The 21,041-nt window shown below is 38.9% G+C and overlaps 1 protein-coding gene across 3 annotated transcripts in view; it reads left to right on the plus strand.

The window, feature by feature from the left end:
* The window catches only part of LOC108527216 (contactin-associated protein-like 5), a 404,395-nt gene that overhangs the window by 161,409 nt on the left and 221,945 nt on the right, over positions 1 to 21,041 (plus strand). The window lies entirely within an intron of this gene.

Consider the following 21,041-nt stretch of genomic DNA (forward strand, 5'->3'; position numbering starts at 1 on the left):
TTTTTTTTTTTTTTTTTTTTTTTTTTTTTTTTTTTGAGACAGAGTCTTGCTCTGTCACCCACAGGCTAGAGTGCAGTGGTGCAATCTGGCTCACTGCAACCTCTGCCTCCCAGGTTCAAGTGATTCTCCTACCTCAGCCTTGCGAATAGCTAGGATTACAAGCACAGGCCACCACACCAGCTAATTTTTGTATTTTTAGTAGAGATGGGGTTTCACCATGGAGGCCAGGCTGGTCTCGAACTCCTGACCTCAGGTGATCCACTCACTTCGGCCTCCCAAAGTGCTGGGATTACAGGCCGAGTACTCTTTCATCATAGTGATTGGTAATTGTTACACAACTGGATAGATATTTAGGGAGAAGATGGAAAAAAAGCACAATAAGGGGAAAAAATGAAATAAGAAAACCAATAAAATTCAACCTGAGGAAGCTAATTCAAAAAGAAAGAAAGAAAGAAATCAGTAATTTTTGTCGGCAGCCTAAGATTGTGGCAGTATTGGAATGCAGTGGAATTTGCTGATCCAAGAGAATTTGTTCAGTCATGACTATCCCAGGTTTTGTCAGGGTCAGGTGATTCAAAAGCATTCACTGCCGTTGAGAGCAGGAAAAAATCTCCAACCTCCTTGAATCTGTTAATGAACAGGGAATGCACTGTGCAATTGAGTGCACAGAACTGCCTGTAAGGGGAATGCTACTTCTGGGAGGGAGAGATCTGAGCAGGCTGAACTGGATGTGAGAAAGTCTTCTTAAAAGGAAACAGCTGGGGTCTACTTGAGGGTGGTGGGGTGGATGGAGTGAGAGAAGCAGAAAAGATAACTATTGGTTACTGGGCATAATACCTGAGTGATGAAATAATCTGTACAACAAATCCCCATGACACGTGTTTACCTATGGAACAAACCTGCATGTGTACCCCCAAACCGAAAATACAATTTAAAAAGAAAGAAAGAAAGTCTTCTTAAAGAAGAGATTGAACCTGTGCGTAAAGTGTGGACTGGGGAGTCAGAGAGGTGTCAGGAGGGCGCTTTTCAAGGGTGGGCATCAAAATAAGGACCAAAGATAAGGATGAGCACAGGGGATGTTTGGGGTTCACCCAGTGTTCTAGGCTAAGGGGAAAGGAATGGACATTTGTTGAGCCCTATGAAAGTGCCATATGCCATTCTCAGTGCTGAGCACATGTCATCTCACATTCTTAACTCTAACCCTGTTAGACTCCGGCGGCTCTTCAAACAACTAGATATTCAGATTTGCACATCTCTTGGCCACAAAGATTTCTTATCACTGTCTTTTCCTGAGGGACCTCTGTCAACTGATGCAAAAAATCTGAGCGAGTCTTTTGCAGCTATTACTTCTTTTGGCTCCTTTATCAGCCTTTCACATAGCACTTATTCCACCATATAAAAATTGTCTGCTTCTTGTTTTTCTTTGCAAACTGCCTGTTTTCTATGCATTTCTCCTTGCATATTTGGCACCTATTTAAACATAGCAGACAATCACTGAACGTAAACATTCTTTTATGGCCAAAATGCTTAAAGCCACAGAACCGGTGGAGTTTGAACTTAGTTCTAGATGGCTTGCAAACACTTTCTCTTCACATTACATCTTAAGTGAAAAGAAGAGCGCTCTTAAATATTTTATGGAGCACACAGGTTTTAAAAGCAAAACTAATCCAAAGGCTTCTTATCAGAGAAAGGAAGGAATGGAGGGTGTATATTCACCTTGGATTGATTTTCTTCCTTTTGAATACATTTCAGTGATTTGAGAGTTTCCCACAGTCATATCCTACATGTTAATTGGTTCGATTTGTTCTTTCCTTCCTCTTTCTCTGTGTCTTTCTCTCCATTTTCCCCCACCCCCTTGTTAATTGAGGTTACAGTAAAGCCAACTTCAAATATTTACACTGGGTTAATAAAGAGCAAGAAATGTAATCACAAGTTTTAGCTTTGTTCCAAACCCCTACAAGCAACAAAAGATTCCAAAATATAAGAGAAGATAATTAACTGAATATAATTTAATTGCTGATGTTGCTTCCTTTGGAGAATCGTTATTTACTTTGAATACTGAGCAAGAGAAACGAGCACTTATTTCTAATGTATTTCAATCAACAGAAGATTAATTGCCAGAGAAATACAAAGCTCTAGTAAGTCCCATGAGTAAGAAGTGATCTGGAATATACATAGATAATAAACTCAATATATGAAGACACAGTTTTCATTTGTGCCTCCTCTCTGAATCCAGACAGATCGAGGTTATCAATGGTTCGCCGGTATCAGACAAATTGTTTAACTTCTTTTAGCCTTGGTTGTTTTTGGTCTCTAAAATAACAGTAACTCCTTTACACGATTGTTATGTGGATTAGAGGCAAGAAACAGACAACATCTAGCACAATATTTGAAATTGGGCATTTCCAGGTTAAATGGTATCTATTACATATATATATAAAGTAATTTCGGTAAAAGTTTAGAAATACTTTTTCATGTAAGAGGCATCCTTTCTATGCTACTAGGTCATATGGCCGTTTTCTACTATAGATTTCTACCATACACTTTTTCTACCATGGACTACCAAGTAGAGGTTAGGTTTTGGCACAGGTGTTGCCATCAGTAGAAAAACCAAGAGGCAAAATATCACCAATAGAACCCCAGTGATGGGTTGTAGGAGGAAGTGGGGGACTCCTGCATGAGTCAGATCCTCTCTGCCACAAATGACCTTAGGCAAGTCACTTACTTTTTGTGATCCATGATTCCTCATGAATACTGTGTGGATTATACGTGGATTATACATGGTCACTAAGGAAAATTGTTTTGATTTGTTCTAGCAGCATGACTCAGAATGAGAATGTGCTATAATCTCACTCAATAGTTTCTGTTTCTTTTCTTAACCATTTTATAATATGCTAGCCCAAAATAACAATTACACAAACCAGATAGTCCACATCTTGTCTATAGAAAACACCAAGTGTTCATTTACATGGTTACCTCAAATAAGTTTTAAAAATAAAACAGGTTAAAACGTGAGGAATGTTTTCCAAGCATCACAGCTCTTTCAGCTTCCCCTTGAAGTATTTGGTGTAGTTTAATTACTTGGGTTTTCATTTGGAATGAGTTAACTCAAAGAGTAATAAGAGTAGTGACCAATAATAAAATGAAGACATAATGTGATTGTTCAGTATAATTTATCAGTATTTTTTAAAACTATGACTGACTTGACTAAGCTGTCATGAAATGAAGGAATTTCCAGTGTGTTCATTCTGATTCTTGCAAATATATTTTGACTATGTAATTCAGAGACAAAATTCAGAATACATTTCTCCATTCTTTAAAATTCTATAACACAGTAACACTGTGACCTATGTATAGCAGGTTATTTCAGCAATGTGAGCCTTATTTCTGCCATATTCAAGGGAAAATAATAGAATCTGCCCCTTAGTGCTATTGGGATAAATTCATGAATCAATGGGCATGAAATCTCTCTGACAAGTATGATCATAACCCTTTCTTATAGATTTCTTCTCATGTATTTACATCATTTTGTTCCCACTGCAACCTTGGTGAGGGATGAGGCAAGTACTCTTTAATGTACAGAGGAAAGTCATGAGACATACAGCGGTTTAATATGGAGAGCCCAAGGACAGTCAGGTGCAAGAGCCCAGCAGGACAAAAGCCTGAATATTGTGACTCTTTCCAAGATTTTTCAGCTGTAGCATGCTCTAGACAAGGTCCGTTGTTAGGGAAATTCCAGGGTTCTTTTAAAATATAGCTTCTGTTGTTTCCTAAAAGCGACTTTGATTATATCATTGTCCAACTTCAAATTCTTTAGTGGCTCTCTATAATCTTATTGAAGAAAACCCTTTACTATTTGATCTCAGTAAGTGAGGCCCTTCATTATTTGGAACCCTCTTGGGTCATAAACCGTTTTCAGCCATGGCCCCGTATGTCTCCACTTTATAGCAATTGTGATCCACTATTCGTTCCCTGAGCATGTTCAGTTTTTCTTATCTTCCCAGTGTTTTCACCTTGAAGTTACTTCTCCTGGAATGTTCTTCGGGACTTGTCTTCCAGATAATTGTCTATTCTCTATTCTACTCAGTGCTCTGCTCCGGTAGCACCTCCACGTGTACAGGTGGTGGCAATAATTGACTTTTGATCTTTCTCTGGCATTAGGTTGAGCTCCTTGAGGCCATGCATTTTTGTTTTGTTTTATTTGTATATGTTCCCAACTCCTATACCAGGTCTGGAATATTGCTCATGCAAAATAAGTATTGAGAGAATGGAGTTCTAATTTTCAAATGATTGGCACTACCTTGAAATATACTAATATCCCTTCCTTCCTTATTGAGGGAAAGTGAAAGATGGCAAATCAGATAACAGGCCACAACCTCTGGTAGACTTTCCCTTTAGCCATAATGTAGGAAAACTTCCCGTTTTTAATTTGATGGAAGAATTGAGCATCCTGCTTTTCATTTAAAGAGTATTTCTCAAAGAGCCTCACACTACGTCCCCATTTGCTCTCAAACTAGCTTGTAAATGATCCTTCAGTTGGCATGGCTGTAGTTCCAAATTTTAAGGCATTAGCATAAATAGGACTTTTGGATGGCTATATATATATTGCAGAAAATATAAAAAGGAATAAAATTGTCCATTGTCATAGCAGGACATGCAACTGAGTTTATTAGGCTGTTAACGGAGGAGTTGTCAAAGTTTTCAGTGGCACAGATTTCCTGCTGGCAGCTAATGTGATGATGAAGACCCTGGCAATCATTTCTTTGTTCCTGTCTCCTTGATTTTGCTGTCATGATGACTGGAAAAGGGAGCTAGTATTTCTGTCTGCTAACATTTTATTTCATTACTGCATGTTGACTAAATGGGCATTCAATGGAATAACTGTTACATATGCAGACTAGGGATGCCTATAGCTCACAGGCCATGAGAAGAGGAGCTGTGTTCTCTGGCTTCTACTTTAACAGTCTTCCATCTAATGATGTCACTGGGGGAATAGTCAAAACATACAGAAAATAAATCCATTCTGTATTTGGTTTTGTGTTTAATGGCGATGCAGTATGAAAAAAGGAATTGTTTTTGAAGATTAGGCTGCCTTGGGTTAAATTCCAGGCTGTAATAATTACTAATTGAGTGACCTGTGGGAAATTATTCACCTTCTGAGAAAGTTAGTTCTCTTATCTCTAAATATAGGGATAGTGACATCTGTGTCTTAGAACTTTTTGATAAATAAGAGATTACGCTTAGAGTGGTGGATGTAGTGCCTATATAGGAAATGCCTGGTTAAGTTTACTTATTTTACTTCATCAATCCTCTACACGTCTACATTTGCTGGCCATCTGTGCATAGCTTTTGGACTAGTAACAAATTCCGATTTCTATGTTTGGAAGGGACTTTTGAGTACAAGTGTGTTTTCTTGCATACTTCTTCAAATCGATGCTCTAGAAATGGACTGATGATAAATACCTCCTGTTATCACTGTAGTTCTCCAGTAGCTATAAGATTTATTTCTTTTAGAAAGTAGAATGTACCTTCTAACTTTCCTTAGTTAGTGTTATTTTGGCTCTCAATGATCCTCTTATGGACTTGCCATGTTTTCCGCAATACCATCATCACATCTCAGTCGCTTGACGTGAAGTATAATGGTGGGCTCCATAGTTCCTGAAATCAATGGATTCAGAACACACTTAGGAATAATCAGAGTGAGAAATTGCCTTTACTTATTTTAATTAGCATGTAGTATACTTATCATTATGTTATAATACATCCCTAAACCAGTGAAAGTAGCTGATTCCAAAGTTTATTTTGGCTACTGTTATGACATAATTTCATTGAGATATTTATTTGTATTCAACACCAATTCTTGTATGTCTCTCCTATTTTGGGGTCACCCATTCATGCAACACACATTTGTATCAGGCATGAATAAATATCTATTCAGGGTTCAACAGTCAACCAAATATAGCAGGTGACACTTTGGCAATTGAAGGTCTGATTCCTGTTCTCAAGGACTTTAAAATTAGCAGGAATGTGGGCAGCAGGTGTATGTGTTATACACTAAGAAAATAATGCAAGATTATATATGGTCGGAAGCTAAATTGAGTATAGGAAATACCCAAAACATAGACACCAAACAAGGAGAAGGACATGAGTCATGAAGGGAAGGAATACTGGATAATGCTGGACTTGAGCCAAACCCTGTGGCATACATGGGATCTGCACAGACAAAGAATGTGATGGAGGGTCAAGAATCAAGACTGATATTAACTTGGTTGGAGTTGGGGTCAGTGGGATATGGACTTGAATAGTTTGGGGGTTCTTATTAATGGAGAGAAATAATGATGATAAACAAAACTGGTATCAGCCAGAGTTCAAACAGAGAACAGAACCAGTGGGAAAATATATGACAACATTGGTCATATTGTTATCTTGAATAGACTAAGATGCTGAACATGGCCAGGCACCATGGCTCACGCCTGTAATCCCAGCACTTTGGGAGGCCGAGGTGGACGGATCACCTGAGATCAGGAGTTCAAGACCAGCCTGGCGAATATGGTGAAACCCCGTCTCTACTAAAATAAAAAAAAAAAAAAGCCGGGCGTGGTGGCAGGAGCCTGTAATCCCAGCTACTCGGGAGGCTGAAGCAGGAGAATCACTTGAACCTGGGAGGCAGAGGTTGCAGTGAGCTGAGATCGCACCACTGCACTCCAGCCTGGGGGTAAGAGTGAGACTTTATCTCAAAAAGAAAAAAAAAAGATGCTGAACATGTGAAAAAAAACTTCCCTTGCCTTCTACATCACAACAAAATTTGGGGGTTCATAATCTTACAACTCAAAAAGGGTCTCCCCACAGTCTTGGTACTGTACACCCATTGGAAACCATAGGATAAAACTAACCAGGGAATTTTCTCCCCAGAAGGAGATAGCATTCCTACTTCAGAAGGCCGAGGCGGATGGATCACTTGAGCTTGGGAGTTCAAGACCAGCTTAGGCAATATTGCAAAACCTTATCTCTACCAAAAAATAAGAATAAAAAAAATTAACCAAGCACGGAGGTGCATGCCTGTAGTCCCAGCTACTTCTGGGGGCTGAGGTGGGAGGATCACTTGAGCCTAGGATGTTGAGGTTGCAGTGAGCCAAGATCACACCACTGCACTCCAGCCTGTATAACAGAGTGAGACCTTGTCTCAAAAATAAATAAATAAATAAATAAGACAGCAGCATCTTTGATGTGGACAGCTTTTTCACAGGATCACAGATCAAGACTTCTCTACTATCATAACACTCTTAGTTTTCAGATTTTTTTCTTTGCTCATGCCTCTATGAAGGATAGAAGTGGCAAGGGGTCTGTTGTGTGCACTCATGGGGGTATACTTTTATTTGTGAAGGAGTTTTCAGCTCGCTTTAGACATAGATAACCTTATACCTTGATAGATGGGAGATGAAGGGCCAGTGTAGGTGAAAAACATTAATGGCACATACGTTGCCTCATAATCAGTCAGAAACAGACATTGTTTCCCACCTCTTAACATACATAATGGATTAAAAATAACACTGCCGGGAGATCTTCACTATTCTAGAAGGGCATCATTTGTTAGGTCCTTTTGACCATGATTTGGAGTAAATGAGGCAATGATTAGAAATGCATCCCTCATGATAGGCTCTATAGCAGATTCTATTGTAGAGGATATGGTTACACAAGATATTTTATATTCTCCCATAAAAGTTATGCTAAATAATAGAATTGCTCTCGATTACTTACTTACTGGCTAAACTGAAAAGTATCTGTGCCGTTGCTGGAGCTTCTTGTCCATGAAGAAATACATCACGTCGGGTATTATAGAGATTCAGTTGTAGGGGATTAACACCGAGACTGCTTATTTAAAATGAGTAGACTCTTAATCTAGCTCATTCTTTGATCTATTTTATTTTCGTTGGTTTGGTTTCTGGGGACGCTCCAAAGTCATGGTATTATCCCCTGATAGTCCTAATAGTAGTCTCCATGGGGCACTGTATTTTTTCAAAAGTTTTAAACGTTTGCATGCAGCCTTCTCTGGAATGTGAAATGGTCTGTCTTCAACTGGGATGACAAGAGCTGAAAGAAATGAGTGATCACGAGGGTACCATAACCTGTGAATAACATGCTGAGACTAGAAACTCAAAATGATGGTAACTGAGAGTGGTGCTAAGGCCCTAAGTTTTGGTCACACTCTCACCTAAGTGAGAAACTGACCAAAAGGAGGGAGTTTTTAAGCAAAATAATGGGAAGCAATTGTTTTGGACTGAGTTCATACACTAGGCCCCAACAGACCAGAGCAAGCCAAAGTGTAGTCACTTGTACTAAATGTGACATAATCAAACTAAGACTTTAAGGAAATTCATAGATCCTAGAACAGGCCAGGTTTGGTTCTTTGTTTGTTTGTTTGTTTGTTCCATCATAAGGAGGTACCCTGTACTCTAAGCTTTACAAAAAATAACCTGAAATCCTTATTCCCACCTTACAAAACTCACTATTCTGCTATTTCCCAGTGATTTTCAAGACCAAATAAGTACATTGACAATGGTGACAGTGACATCAATGACTAAAGTTCTGGTCAATCTCTCAAAATTGAGAGGATAACCAAAAGCAGGGAATTGTTAAATCACGTTTAGCCTAAAGCTGCCTCCTTACATATTTTAAGTTCAGCGTAAAGGCTTCTGTGTAGGTCATGAACTATAACCTCAACAGAGTTGTGAACAGACTGTAGCCGATCACTGAGTTTTGGCCACTCAAAGGTGGCCAACTGTTCAGACCATGTTCAAATAAGGCAGATGCCAAGCTATAACCAATTTGGTTGTTTCTGTACTTCACTTCCACTTTCTGTCCACATATCTTCTTCTACCACATGGCTGTGCTGGTGTCTCTGAGACAACTCTGACTCAGGAGGCTGCATAATTCACGAATCGTTCTTTGCTTAATTAAACACTTATAAATGTAATTCGGCTACAGTTTTTCTTTTAACAAGTGCTTGGCCCCCCTCCTCCTTACAGCCTCCACAATGCATGACAGTTACATTTGGTCATGATGCCCAGAAGGGTGCAGTCTCCATCTCTCTCTCTCAGCTATCCATTCCCATCTCTCAATATCTGTTTATACAGACCTATGCATGTGTGTATCTGTTAGCCTTAACAAGGTGAGAGGACGAAACCTATGCATATGGAGTGATTTGCATGACAATACTTGATTCTTTGCTGAATGATAAAATAGATATAAAGGAGGAGTTCAGAACAATATGGGATGTCCTAAGTTTGGGAAATCTTTATAGAGGGAGTGAGGAGAAGTGAGGCCTTACAGGATGCAGGTATTTGCATAATGTGTGGAGCACAAGGGGAACGGGAGTCATTGGAAGCAGAGGAATGCCTGGCTCCTCAAAGGCTCTCACTGAAGGATTATGGAATGTGATGGATATGATAGGGAGAAGCACAGATCGTGGGCTTGGGGCCAATGAGGAGACCAAAGGAATAGGTGGATCACAGTGAAGTATCTCCCGGGGAGGCAGTAGGCAAGCAGGCTGGGAGTCACTAACCCTTTGGAGAGGCAATGTCCTGTTTTATGCTTTCAAATTCTTCAAAATTCTTCTCTGAACATGAGTCTTCTTATTTCTCTATTAGCAAAGATCATTTCAGGTCTCTTAATTTTAAATTAAAATCATGCCAAGGTGGCAATAAAAGTGAAACAGGGAAAAAAGTAAAAGTTGAAATAATGCCTTTGTAATAGTCTCTAGTCTCCTCATTTTCCTTCTTTAAAACGTCCAATCCTCTAATTAGAAGATAAAGAATAAAAGTGAGTGCATAGATTCCCTTATGTGATTCTTCTACTAAGAAATCAAAGCTCTTTCATTTTCAATTTTCTAGCACAACAACATAAAACAATCTCATTAAGGACTTTGTCGAATATTGGTAAAGGTTAGACAGAGTTCAGGCGGCAGGGACTGAGAAAAAGTGTTTGAGAGTTTGAGCAAAAATTGGATAACTTCAGATTTAAGTTTTCAGGAAGCTGAAATGGAACATAAAGAGAAAGCACACGGGTAATGATCAGTCAAGGGACCCTCCCTTAAACCCAAAGACAGGGCCAGCACAGAGATGAACCGATATCCTGAAATGCAAACTTAATAGGAAGAAATGCGAGGTGAGCCCCACTGTGATCCCAGCCTGCTGAGGAAAGAAATCCTGTTGTACATGCTTGATGCATCCCCAGGAAGAGACAGACTGCTTGCATTCCACCACCCTCCAAAAGGCGGCCTCCATATTGCAGCGTCCACGGTACCTCAGGGAACCTATTCTCAAGTCAAAGACCGAGGAACATTCTTAAGCTGGTGCTGTTTTGCAAACATGGAGGCAGGGGCTTAGAGTAGGAGTTTAAATTACTTATTAAAACAGATGGTGAAATGTCTCTTTACTTTAAATCTGCATTAAAATGAATCTTGAAAGACTGAAATCCAAGTGATCTGGAAAGACTACAAATCGAAGTTACTGTGTAAATCTGGTGAACTTTTCAGTGTAAAGCGGTTACATGCCATTTAGCAGGAGCTTGATTTATTTGGATCAGAAGGCCTCGGTGGCTGTGTCTTGTGTCTGTCATTTTGCAGGCACGTGTGGTTAGGAATCGGATGGCACAGGGAGGCAAAAAGCGGCCTCATCGGACAATATTCAAGTGGCAGTGGTTGCTGCTCACCTGGCTTTACTCACTCCAGAAACCAGCATTTGACTCAAAGAGGCAGCTGATTTCCCCTGTCAATTGTCTGTTTATCATAGTTTCTGAAAGGAGATAGAACTCAAGATTTCTGATAAGGACAAAAAAATAAAAATAAAAATAAAAAAGCAAACTCAGAGCCTGGAAGTCAAAAGGCAGGATACAGATCTCTGGACACTAAACAAACTCTAAATCAAGAGTCCAGGGCTCCTGCCTACCTGGGCTAGCACCTGGGACACATCCCTGCAAAAGGGGCTGCCAGCCGGTCTGGATGACCTTAGAAGTGATCCAATTCTGATGCCCTGCTCACGCTCTCTGCACTGAGCTGGGACAGAACAAGTTTCAAAGGGCTGAAAATTTTTATAATTTATGGAGTTTTTTTTTTTTTTTTCCTAAATAATTTTAGAATGAGAAAAGAAGTCACTACAAATGACTGACATTTTAGGAAAAGACAAGTACCACAGACACTGGCAGATTTTAGAACAACATAATATTTTGATTAACTTCTTGACACAATTTTATAATACTTTTATTTCCTTCCAACTTTTGGCTAGTGTTTGATTGCTTCCTTATATGATGATTTTCTTTAAAACATTGCAGAAAATAAATAATTCAGTTTTTCCTCTTGTATGGTTGATAAAATCATTTCTTAAAAAATTATGTTCATAGTTTCAAAAAGGCTTCTTTTTTTTTTTTTTTCCAGCTTCACGCCTCACTATTGGTGATGCCACATAAACTTTTATGACTGTGATTAAAATTGGGGATATCCCTGTGAAGTTTCATAGATTAGATAGTAAGATTTATTAGAATTTCCGCAGACTAGCTTCTGTTTCTCTACATTTCACACCTTGCTTCCCTGCACGACCTGCACTCTTCCATGGCTGGTGCTACAGGAGACATCTCTATGGAGATGTGACCTCTGGCCCTGAACCATTTTTCTCTGATGCTGGATGACTTTCCATCGAAAGGAGCAAGAACACTCAGGGGAGTACAACTCCTCAAATGCAATGGCTAACAATCCACGTACATAGCTGGGAACAACACGATTATATGCTACCAATCTAAACTAAATATGTATCCACGGCATAGTTTCCCCTCACTGGATCTTAAACATTTCTGTGGCCTCTCCAATGCCACCTCGCTTGAGAAGTGAAACAGTGGGAAGGGCAGGGGAAAGAGACAGTAGTATTAACCAATTGCAGTTCAATATTTTGTTTTTACTGATTGCCATTAAAATAACTTTTGCGAAGTTTAATAGCTTTATAATGTGTCAACACAATTGGACTGAACTGTATTCCAAAGAAGTTCCTTTCCTATGTATTTCGAGTTAGGGGAAAACCACGGGAAAGATACTTTTGGGAGGTTTGGAAGGGGGAAGGGAGGCTGCAGTCCTTATGTGTCTCACATCCACTGTTGCTGGCTTTTTGACTCGTCTCACTGGTGAGGCAGTGACTGGGCCTGGAACTGCTCCACCTTCCTCTGGATCCTACTACAGCATCTCTAACTCCTCGGCCAGGTGTATGTGTTTAGGTCTGTGACAAAGCGCCCCAGCTTTTGCAGAATACTCACATCACCAAGGTCAATGACAACAAGAAATTCCGTGGGTTGCAGTTTGTCTTCCTGGCTCCAGCATGTCCTCAGGGGTTTCAGTTTAACCTAGCTCCTGCAGCTCACATCCACCTTCTCCTCTCCACTGTGGTCTTCAAGCTCCAGCATCTGAGGAGAAGACAACAGATTTTCAGAGATCACTTCACCTGCTCCCACAATAGCATCAGCTCAAATCCGGTCAAATCCTTATAACAAATACAGATATATCTCCAAACAGCCTACTTCTCTGATAGCCTACACACACCCGCCCTTACTGACGCACACAGTTTACAAAATGCATAATGTTGTGAACAAATTGCTAGAGTTTTGCAAGAAGATCTTGAAGCTGTAGCTTCTGGAGCTTTAAAATAAATTCATCTCTAGCCCAGAGCTTTCTGCCTCGGTGTTCTTGCTGGTGGTCATGCTGTTTCATGACAATTAGTATTCTCTCATCGCGGTGATGATGAGAAGGAACTTAACTGTAAGCATGATCTAGTAGGAAAAATGACAACATGATTTGTATTTAATCTGGAGATGGGTATCACATATTGCGTTAACGTAAATTGTCCTGAGTAACAAAAGTAAATATCCTCTAAGTGTAGCTCATATCATTTTTGTTCATCTTTTTCTCAAGCCTCATGTGAACTGCACACACTAAAAGACACGGATTTTCATCATAAAATATCCTTCTCACAGCTTAAAAGTAGACATTCACCAATTCACACAGAAATACCATTCTTTAATGGTATGCAAATGCAAAAATGTTTATTATATTACCACCATGGCCCCTGCACAAAGAATTCTGGACTTGTTAAAATAATGACAGTGAAATATAGACAAATAAATACCGTGTAATTATTTCCAAGGATGCCTTCAAAGAACTTTCACCAGGATAGCCCTTATTACTCTGTCTAGTTGAAACCAGTTTTGAAAACTTATGACCACAATATAACTGTTTTATGAGATTTTTGTTTTTGGCATTTAGAGGCAAGAGCGTGGAGTGTAGAGTCAAGAACCAACATCAGATTTACAGACAGAGCCCTTACCAGTGGGGGTGGTTTTGGGGAAAGCTCTCACATTGTATGAGCTCATTTGCATTATCCATAAATAGGAATACTTGTTAGCAGGCTCTTTCCCCAGAAGGCTCCAGGAACTGTGCTAAAGTTTAGGGAGCAAGCATGTAGGCTAAGGTGGTAAATAACCCTAACATCTCAGTGGCTTAGCAAAGGAAACATTTCTGTTTTTCTCACTCACACTGCAGGATGGCTGGTACACGAAGCTGTACAGGGGCTCAATCATCTTCTGTCTTATCATCCCATTTCCTTTCAGGTCCTTGGGAAGCTCTTTTCAGATGATAGAGAGAGAAGAAAATGAGAATCACATGGGAAGTTCTAAGAGTTATGCCTGAAAGTGGGGTACAGGTCCCACCCAATTTTTACTTGAGCAATACTAAACTACCCTTAGTTCAGAAGCTTGCATACTATCCTGGCAAAACAGGGATGGGAGTGGAGAGAGGAATTCTGTTGAGGCGCATCAAGGTCTATCAGGGAGCATGGATGGGTCCAGGAAGAGAGATCAACTTGTAAATAGTTCTCTTTGGAATTTGAATGAGCCTAGGAGACAGGATCTGTTCAAGCATGGTTACAATCTTGGTCTTACAGGCAGGGGAAGAAAAAACAATTGTTCTTTATTGTGGGTCCAGATATTAGGCAGATAAAAGAACTTCAGAGAACAACTTCATTCTGGCTTAGGGACAGTGGGTCAGATAGATAGATAGATAGATAGATAGATAGATAGATAGATAGATGGATAGATAGATAGATTATAGATATAGATATAAATAGAGATAGAGATAGAGATACAGATATAGATTTTTGGGGGGGGGGGTCCAGCATGTGGAAGAGCAGTACTTGGGGTATTGGTTTCTGAGCCCCAACCCTACAAAACTTCTGAAGCAGATCTTTTAGCACACTTTAAAGAAAACAGAACCTTAGAACAGTAGTGAGGCCAGGTTTATAAAACTCATAAATAGCAAAGCCAGGATTTTAATTAAAACCTCCTTGGCTAAAAAACTTCTCTCTTTTGTACTGCACACCACAAACTCAGCTCTCAAGAGCAGTATCACTTGGTCGTGAGGTCAAGGCTTACACCTACAAAACAAGGTGTGAACCTCCACAAACGGGATATGAATCTGCTTCTGAAATATGGCCCTGACCAGGAGCTAGAAAGAAAGAGGATTGGAGAAAGTGGGTCTGGAATAAGCCTCAGGCAACTTCCCATGGCAGGACTTCTCATACCTACTATTTAATGGAGAAAAGAGGCGGGACTTCCTCACTTAGACTCCCTGCTCACTAGATGGAGATTTCAACACCAAAGCCAAGGATCAATGAATGAGCTGTGCTATCTTATCTTTAGAGATTATTTTCTAGTTGTATGACTCAACCAGCAATTTGTATTGATGATTTCATCTGTTCAACCCTCCAAGTCTTCTGAGTTATTGAGGTTTTGTTCCACGTACTGTGACAACAGTGGCATGCATCAGGGTCGCTGAGCAGCCCCTGTAAGCATGAAGACAGCTTAGCCACTACCCAGCTGAGCCAGCAGCAGGCACTGGCCTGCCTGCAGGACAAATGATTTTACCTCTCTGAGCTTCAGGCTGGGTTGGTTTTCTGTTTTCGTTTTTAGCTTTTTTTATGTATAAAATGAAGAATAAAATAATATCCACATCTTCAAATCTTCTTAAAAGTCATTTCTTTTTTAAACGTTCACCTCTTTACCTTTTCAGCTTAGAGAGAGATAAGGTGATGTGATCAAGTCAGAGGCTTCAATGAAATACAAGAACAAATAATGTTATCTACGGAGAGGGTGTGTCAAGAGTTAAGTATCACAACAATCTAAAGGCTTTCTTTGCTATGCATCAAGCTAGAAAGTTGCAATTCAGTGGATAGATCCTTCCAGGGCAACCTCCAACTGTGTTTGGAAAACTAACTACAGGGAACACTTGAAAGTTTGTAAAGGTTTCCTGGAGACTTTGATACTGAAATAAGTCTCTGAATATCGTATCTGATTTTTTATATTAAATGTACCTGGGTGAGATGCACGAACTCCTACCTCTGTGACAGGGAAAACACGCAGAGTATAGCCAGGCCTGGATTCAGATACCAGTTTCCTGCTGAATGGTGAGTGGACTTGGACAAGTCAGGGTCCTGTTCTGAGCCTCCTTTTACTTGCCTGTAAAAATGAGGCTCAACACTGTTGTATGAGATTCCTGACTCTGTATGTGAGTCAGGCACTATGGGATTAAATGGTAACCATTAACTCAAGTTGTAACTATAGTATCAAATGGTAACTATTGTATCAGATGGTAGCTACTATGATTTTGTCTTTAGTTCCATGTGCTATAATTATCTGTTCCATGACCATCTCCCTGTGCTGTATACATTTCTCCCCCTCATATATATACTGTATTTTGTAGCATCCTCAATTTTTTCTAAGTCTTTGGATAATTTGAAATGGATTACAATGACAGATGCATTTAAGACTGAAATCTTACTATAGTGTTGAATCAAACTGTAAACAATTTTTTGCCCCAGAAGAAAGAAATATTTGTGTGTTTCTTTGTTGTCTGATTGTTTTCATATGTTATACCCGGATATATGGAGTCCAAGATAAGGTATAGAGCAGTTGTCTTCAAATTCTAGTGTGCATAAATATGTCCCTGTGCCAAATTTAGGTCTCTTTTTTAAAAGATCTCTTATTGCCTCTCTCTGGCTCAGATCTTTATTCTTCCTTGGGGGGATTATTGCAATAGTCTCCTCGTCTTTTTGGGCCTCTGTATAGCTAGTTCCACCCTGGCTTCCAGAAAGATCTCTCAGAAGGCCACGTCTTTATAAATCATCAGTGATGCTTGAATTCAGAGCTATCAGCCTCCAAAAATTATTTCTGGAAAGATCTCAGGTGGTAAGATGATAAAATCATTAGTTGGAGCAGAATTATTGAATACGTGAGTTGGGAAACACTATATATATTTAGAAATTAGGGTTCTGGGAAAAGGTGAACTTATCATTTTGACTAGTGGTATGTTGATACATACTGGAAACTTGAGTTAGAGTTTTCAGCAATGGGTTTGAAAGTGTAAAAATCTCAGGCCTGTCACCATTTAATAAGAGTTAATTTTCAAAAGTTTCCCTTCCCTCTGTCTCTCTCCCTTCCTTTCTCTCTCTCTTTCTTTCTCCTTCTTTCTTTCTTTTCTTTCTTTCTTTCTTTTCTTTCTTTCTTTTCTTTCTTTCTTTGTTTCTTTCTTCCTCTTTCTTTTCTTCCTTTCTTTCTCTTTCTTTCTTTTTCTTTTCTTTCTTCCTCTTTCTTTTCTTCCTCTTTCTTTTCTTTCTTTCTTTCTTTCTTTTCTTCTTTCTTTCTTTTTCTTCTTTATTTATTTCCTATTTCTTCCTCCTTTCTTTCTACAATGCTTTTGAAATTTTAACTTGCAAAAGAATTATCTGACAATATTATGAAACACAACTTCCAGATCCCTATCCCCAGAGATTCTGGTTTAATAGGTCAGGACGGAGCCCAAGAATTTGCATGCCTATCTTGAAAGCCCAGAGTATGCCAACTGCCATGGGTCTGAGGAACATACTCAGAGAACCAATACTTTAGAAGGTGTGTGTGCCCACTGAGGAGGTTCAAGCCTGCCCATGTCTTTACATACCAATGACTTTACTTCCAGGCATCTGATGGGCTAGATTCAATTCAGCTTTGAATTATTGGGAAAGTTTATATTGAGCTTGCTTATGTATTTATACTTTAAATATAAACCTTATTATTTTGTAAACCTCATACATTAATGTATCAGATCATGGAGGGTCAGGAGGATGTCAATGTAATAGGAATATTAGCCACAACAACATTCTCTACTTATATTTAGCAACTGTTGCTACACTTTATCTTTAATAAAATGTGGAGTGGTTTTTAAGAAGAAAATGAAGTACAGATGTAGGCTTGGGTGGTGAAGTTGGAGGCAGGCACAGTGCTTTCTTTGCCTCTGTCACAGAGCCAGAAGTCATCTGGCTGGTGTGTTGCCTAATCAGACACCACAGGCCAAATCAAACAGGCACCAGGCTCTGGTGCAGTGTGTCCTTGGAGCCTGAAACATCTTTTGGGACCTGTCCTACAACATAACATCCCATCCTGTAACTTTTCTTCAGGTTGATTGAGGCATATTTTATAGACCATACATTTCACCTATGTAAAGTGTACAGGTTAGTGGTTTTTACCATATTCACATGGCTGTGCAAGCCATCATCACTATCTTAGTTGTAGAACATTTCGATGCACCAAAAAGTAACCCCATCCACGGTAAGTCATTCCTCATCTCCCCTCCTCCACCCCCAATCCCTGCAGTCACTGATGTACTTTCTCTCTCTATAGGCTTGCCTAATTTGGACATTTAACATAAATGGAATCATACAGTGTATGCTCTCCTGTGACTGGCTTCTTTCATTTAGCATGTTTTCACGATTTATCTGTGTTGTAGCGTGTCTCATTCCTTTTCACTGCCTAGTAATATTTCATGGTATGGAAATACCACATTTGTTTATCGATTCATTGGTTGGTAGGTTTTTGGGTTGTTTCTACTTTTTGACTATTATGAATAATGGACGTGCATATGTCAGCTTTTATTTGGGCACATGTTTTCATTTCTCTTAAATATATACCTGCAAGTGAGATTGCTGACTCATCCTCCTGCCTCCTTTTTCAACTTTGTACTTTGACATAATTCATAGTAAACCTTGAACCAAAAATAAAGCACTGTGAGGTTCTGTGTGTCCCAGTTTCTCCAGTGCTAATATCTGGCATATCTATGGTACAATATTTAAAAGGAAATTGATGTTGGTATAATATGTGGAACTTACTCAGATTGTACCATTTTTACATGCACTCAGTTTTGTGTGTGTTTAGTTCCATGGAATTTTAACCACATGTAGACTTGCGCAATCACCGCCATAATCAAGATGCAGAATCATTTCATCATGAGGATTCCTCCTGCTATCCTTGCTGTGGTTTGAATGTATTTTCCAAAGGTCACATGTTGAAAACTTAATGCTTAATGCAACAGTGTTGGGATGTGAGATCTTTAAGAGCATATTAGGTCTTGAGTGCTCTGACTTTGTGAAGGGGTTAATGTTGTTATTATGGGAGTGGGTTAGTTACTGCGTTTCTCATCAAAGGATGAGTTTTCCCCTTCCTCCCTCTCTCTCTCTCTCCCTGCCATTCCACTTTCTACTGTGGGATGATATAGGAAGAAGGTCCTCACTAGATGCAGTCCCCTGGACCTTGGACTTGCAAGCCTCTAGAACCACAGAAAATACAACTTTGTTCTTTATAAATTACTAGGTCTCACATACCCTATTATGGTAGACAGCAAATTAAGACAATCATCTTATAGCCATACCTGCACTCTCTTATCTCCATTTCTAATCCGTAGCAACCACTAATCTGGTTCCATCTTTACTAACCTCCTTTTAAGTAATGAAAATGTTACAGAACCTATGTCTATTTTCAGCCTGTACCAGCTATGTGCAGACTGGGACACCAAAAGATCTATTTTCTAATTTAATCCCCTGCCACATTGTTTGAACTAATTTCAGCACTCCCATTAGTTTTAACATATTTATTTTTCTTTTCTTCACTGAAATAAGGCCAAGACAAAGTCCCACAAACCTGCTGCACAAGAGGTTTGATAAACTTAATTAAATAAATGGCCGCTAAATGCAAAATGCTTCACAAGCATTTACTTAATTACTAGAATTAATTTGATCCTATTGATGTCTGTAGGCTGTGCATGGAGATCTGTAACTAAATATGCAATCACGTGGTAAATATTATATTGCTGGGGACACAGGAAGCAAAGGAAGAAACAGGACTGATACATTTTTAAGGCCTTAAATATATGTACTGAGTTTCTTGTCTATTTCTATAGTTTTACAATAGGAATATAAATGGCGGTGCAGAAACACTACAGCTCTGACCTTGGTACTTGAAAAGGTGAGGTCTAAATAAAACTATTTTGCTGTCTGAATACTATCATTATCTTTAATGAGAGTGGGCATCACAAGGACATTTCAAATTGTACCTTAGGCAATAAATTAGCTGCCAGAACTATACTCAGACTATTTTCCTCAAAAATGAAAACACCGATCCATCTGCTCTGTCCAGCTACATTATACATCTGTTCACATTAATATAAAAAGCAATTCTGAAGATGTCTGTCTTATGTATGTCTTATATGACAGACATAAAAGCAATTCTTAATATGTCTGTCATTGTCCTTTTCATTGAAGAGCATCTATCTTTGTGTGTACCCCTCATATTAGACCTTCCAATGCAACAACAGGATTACTAGTTACTGTTTTTTCTAATGAAGACAAATCTTGTTACTCCTAATGTTTGTTTTGCTTTTCCTTCACACTCTCATCTTCTTCCCAACAGAAAATGTGAGGATTTCCCCAAAGATGACCTTCAGTGCTAATTTAGAACTTGTGTAAGAAGTATCAAGTAATTTCATATACAGTGGATGGTAATCTCTTTGTCTTGAGCTCTACTAGGCATTGCAGAGAACAGAGATATTGCCATAGAATCTTTAAGTGTAGCTCAATTTAACTTTTACCAGAAAAAAGGGGACATTCAACTAATATTAATTAAATGTATATCTTTTAAATTTAGAAAACATCTCTACGCTCTAGAAATATATGGTCTAACAAGAGAGATCAAAATGCTAATCCAAGGATTTCCATACATAGAGTTGGGGAAAGAGAGAGGAGGGCTACCTAACTCAGACTGACGATATGGAAAGGCTTTCTGGGGTGAGGAAGCCTGGGATTTAGTGTTGACAAACATACATATTACACTGATATGTCACCATGTTGCACCCTTGTTGCACTGTTGCTGTTCCGTGCTGAGAAGGAGCCATCCTGCACTAGTACAGTGAACACCTACTCACATTTTAAAACCTACCTTAATGGAGGGAACATTTATGGTGTCTTCCCTACCTGTGCAGAAAAGATGATAACTTTACGATTACAAGCCATTCAAAAAATGCTTGTTTATGTTGGCTTTAATGTAAAACCAACAAAATAAGACTTCTTCAAACAAGTCTTGCTTTTATTCTTATTCCTTCTTTCTCTTTCTTTCCATTCTCTATACATAACCTTTATAAAATGCTGTTTTTTTTAAAATGAGCAAATACAAATAAGTTCATACCCCATTTATTAGAGAAGCATTAGCATATTATACATACATTGTCTCTTCTTTTCTCTCATAACCATATATTTGGAAGCTCAGCTTGCAGTATTACATGTGGGGATGCTTCTTTCCTGTTCAAAGCTGAACTATATGGTGTGAGTACAACATAGTTTATTCAACTAGTCCTCAATTGATGAACACCGGGAATGATTTCTCTCTTTTTGCAAGCACAAATGGTGTTTTTTAAAAAATATGGAAACATCTTTTTTCCCCGCATTTTTTACCAGTGTTTCTTGGAGAAGATCACTAGACATGGTGTTTCTGGGTCAAACAAACATCTAAAAAAGTTTAAACATCTAAAAAAATTTAGATGTATCTGTAATTTTGCTAGATATTGCTGAATTCCACATTTAGGATTTTATGATTTTGCATTCCTTCTCAGCCATACATGTATATATAAATAAAAGGGCAAATTTATATATATA

This window comes from Rhinopithecus bieti, unplaced genomic scaffold, assembly GCF_001698545.2.
Source record: "Rhinopithecus bieti isolate Rb0 unplaced genomic scaffold, ASM169854v2 scaffold_2453, whole genome shotgun sequence".
Taxonomy (NCBI): Eukaryota; Metazoa; Chordata; class Mammalia; order Primates; family Cercopithecidae; genus Rhinopithecus; species Rhinopithecus bieti.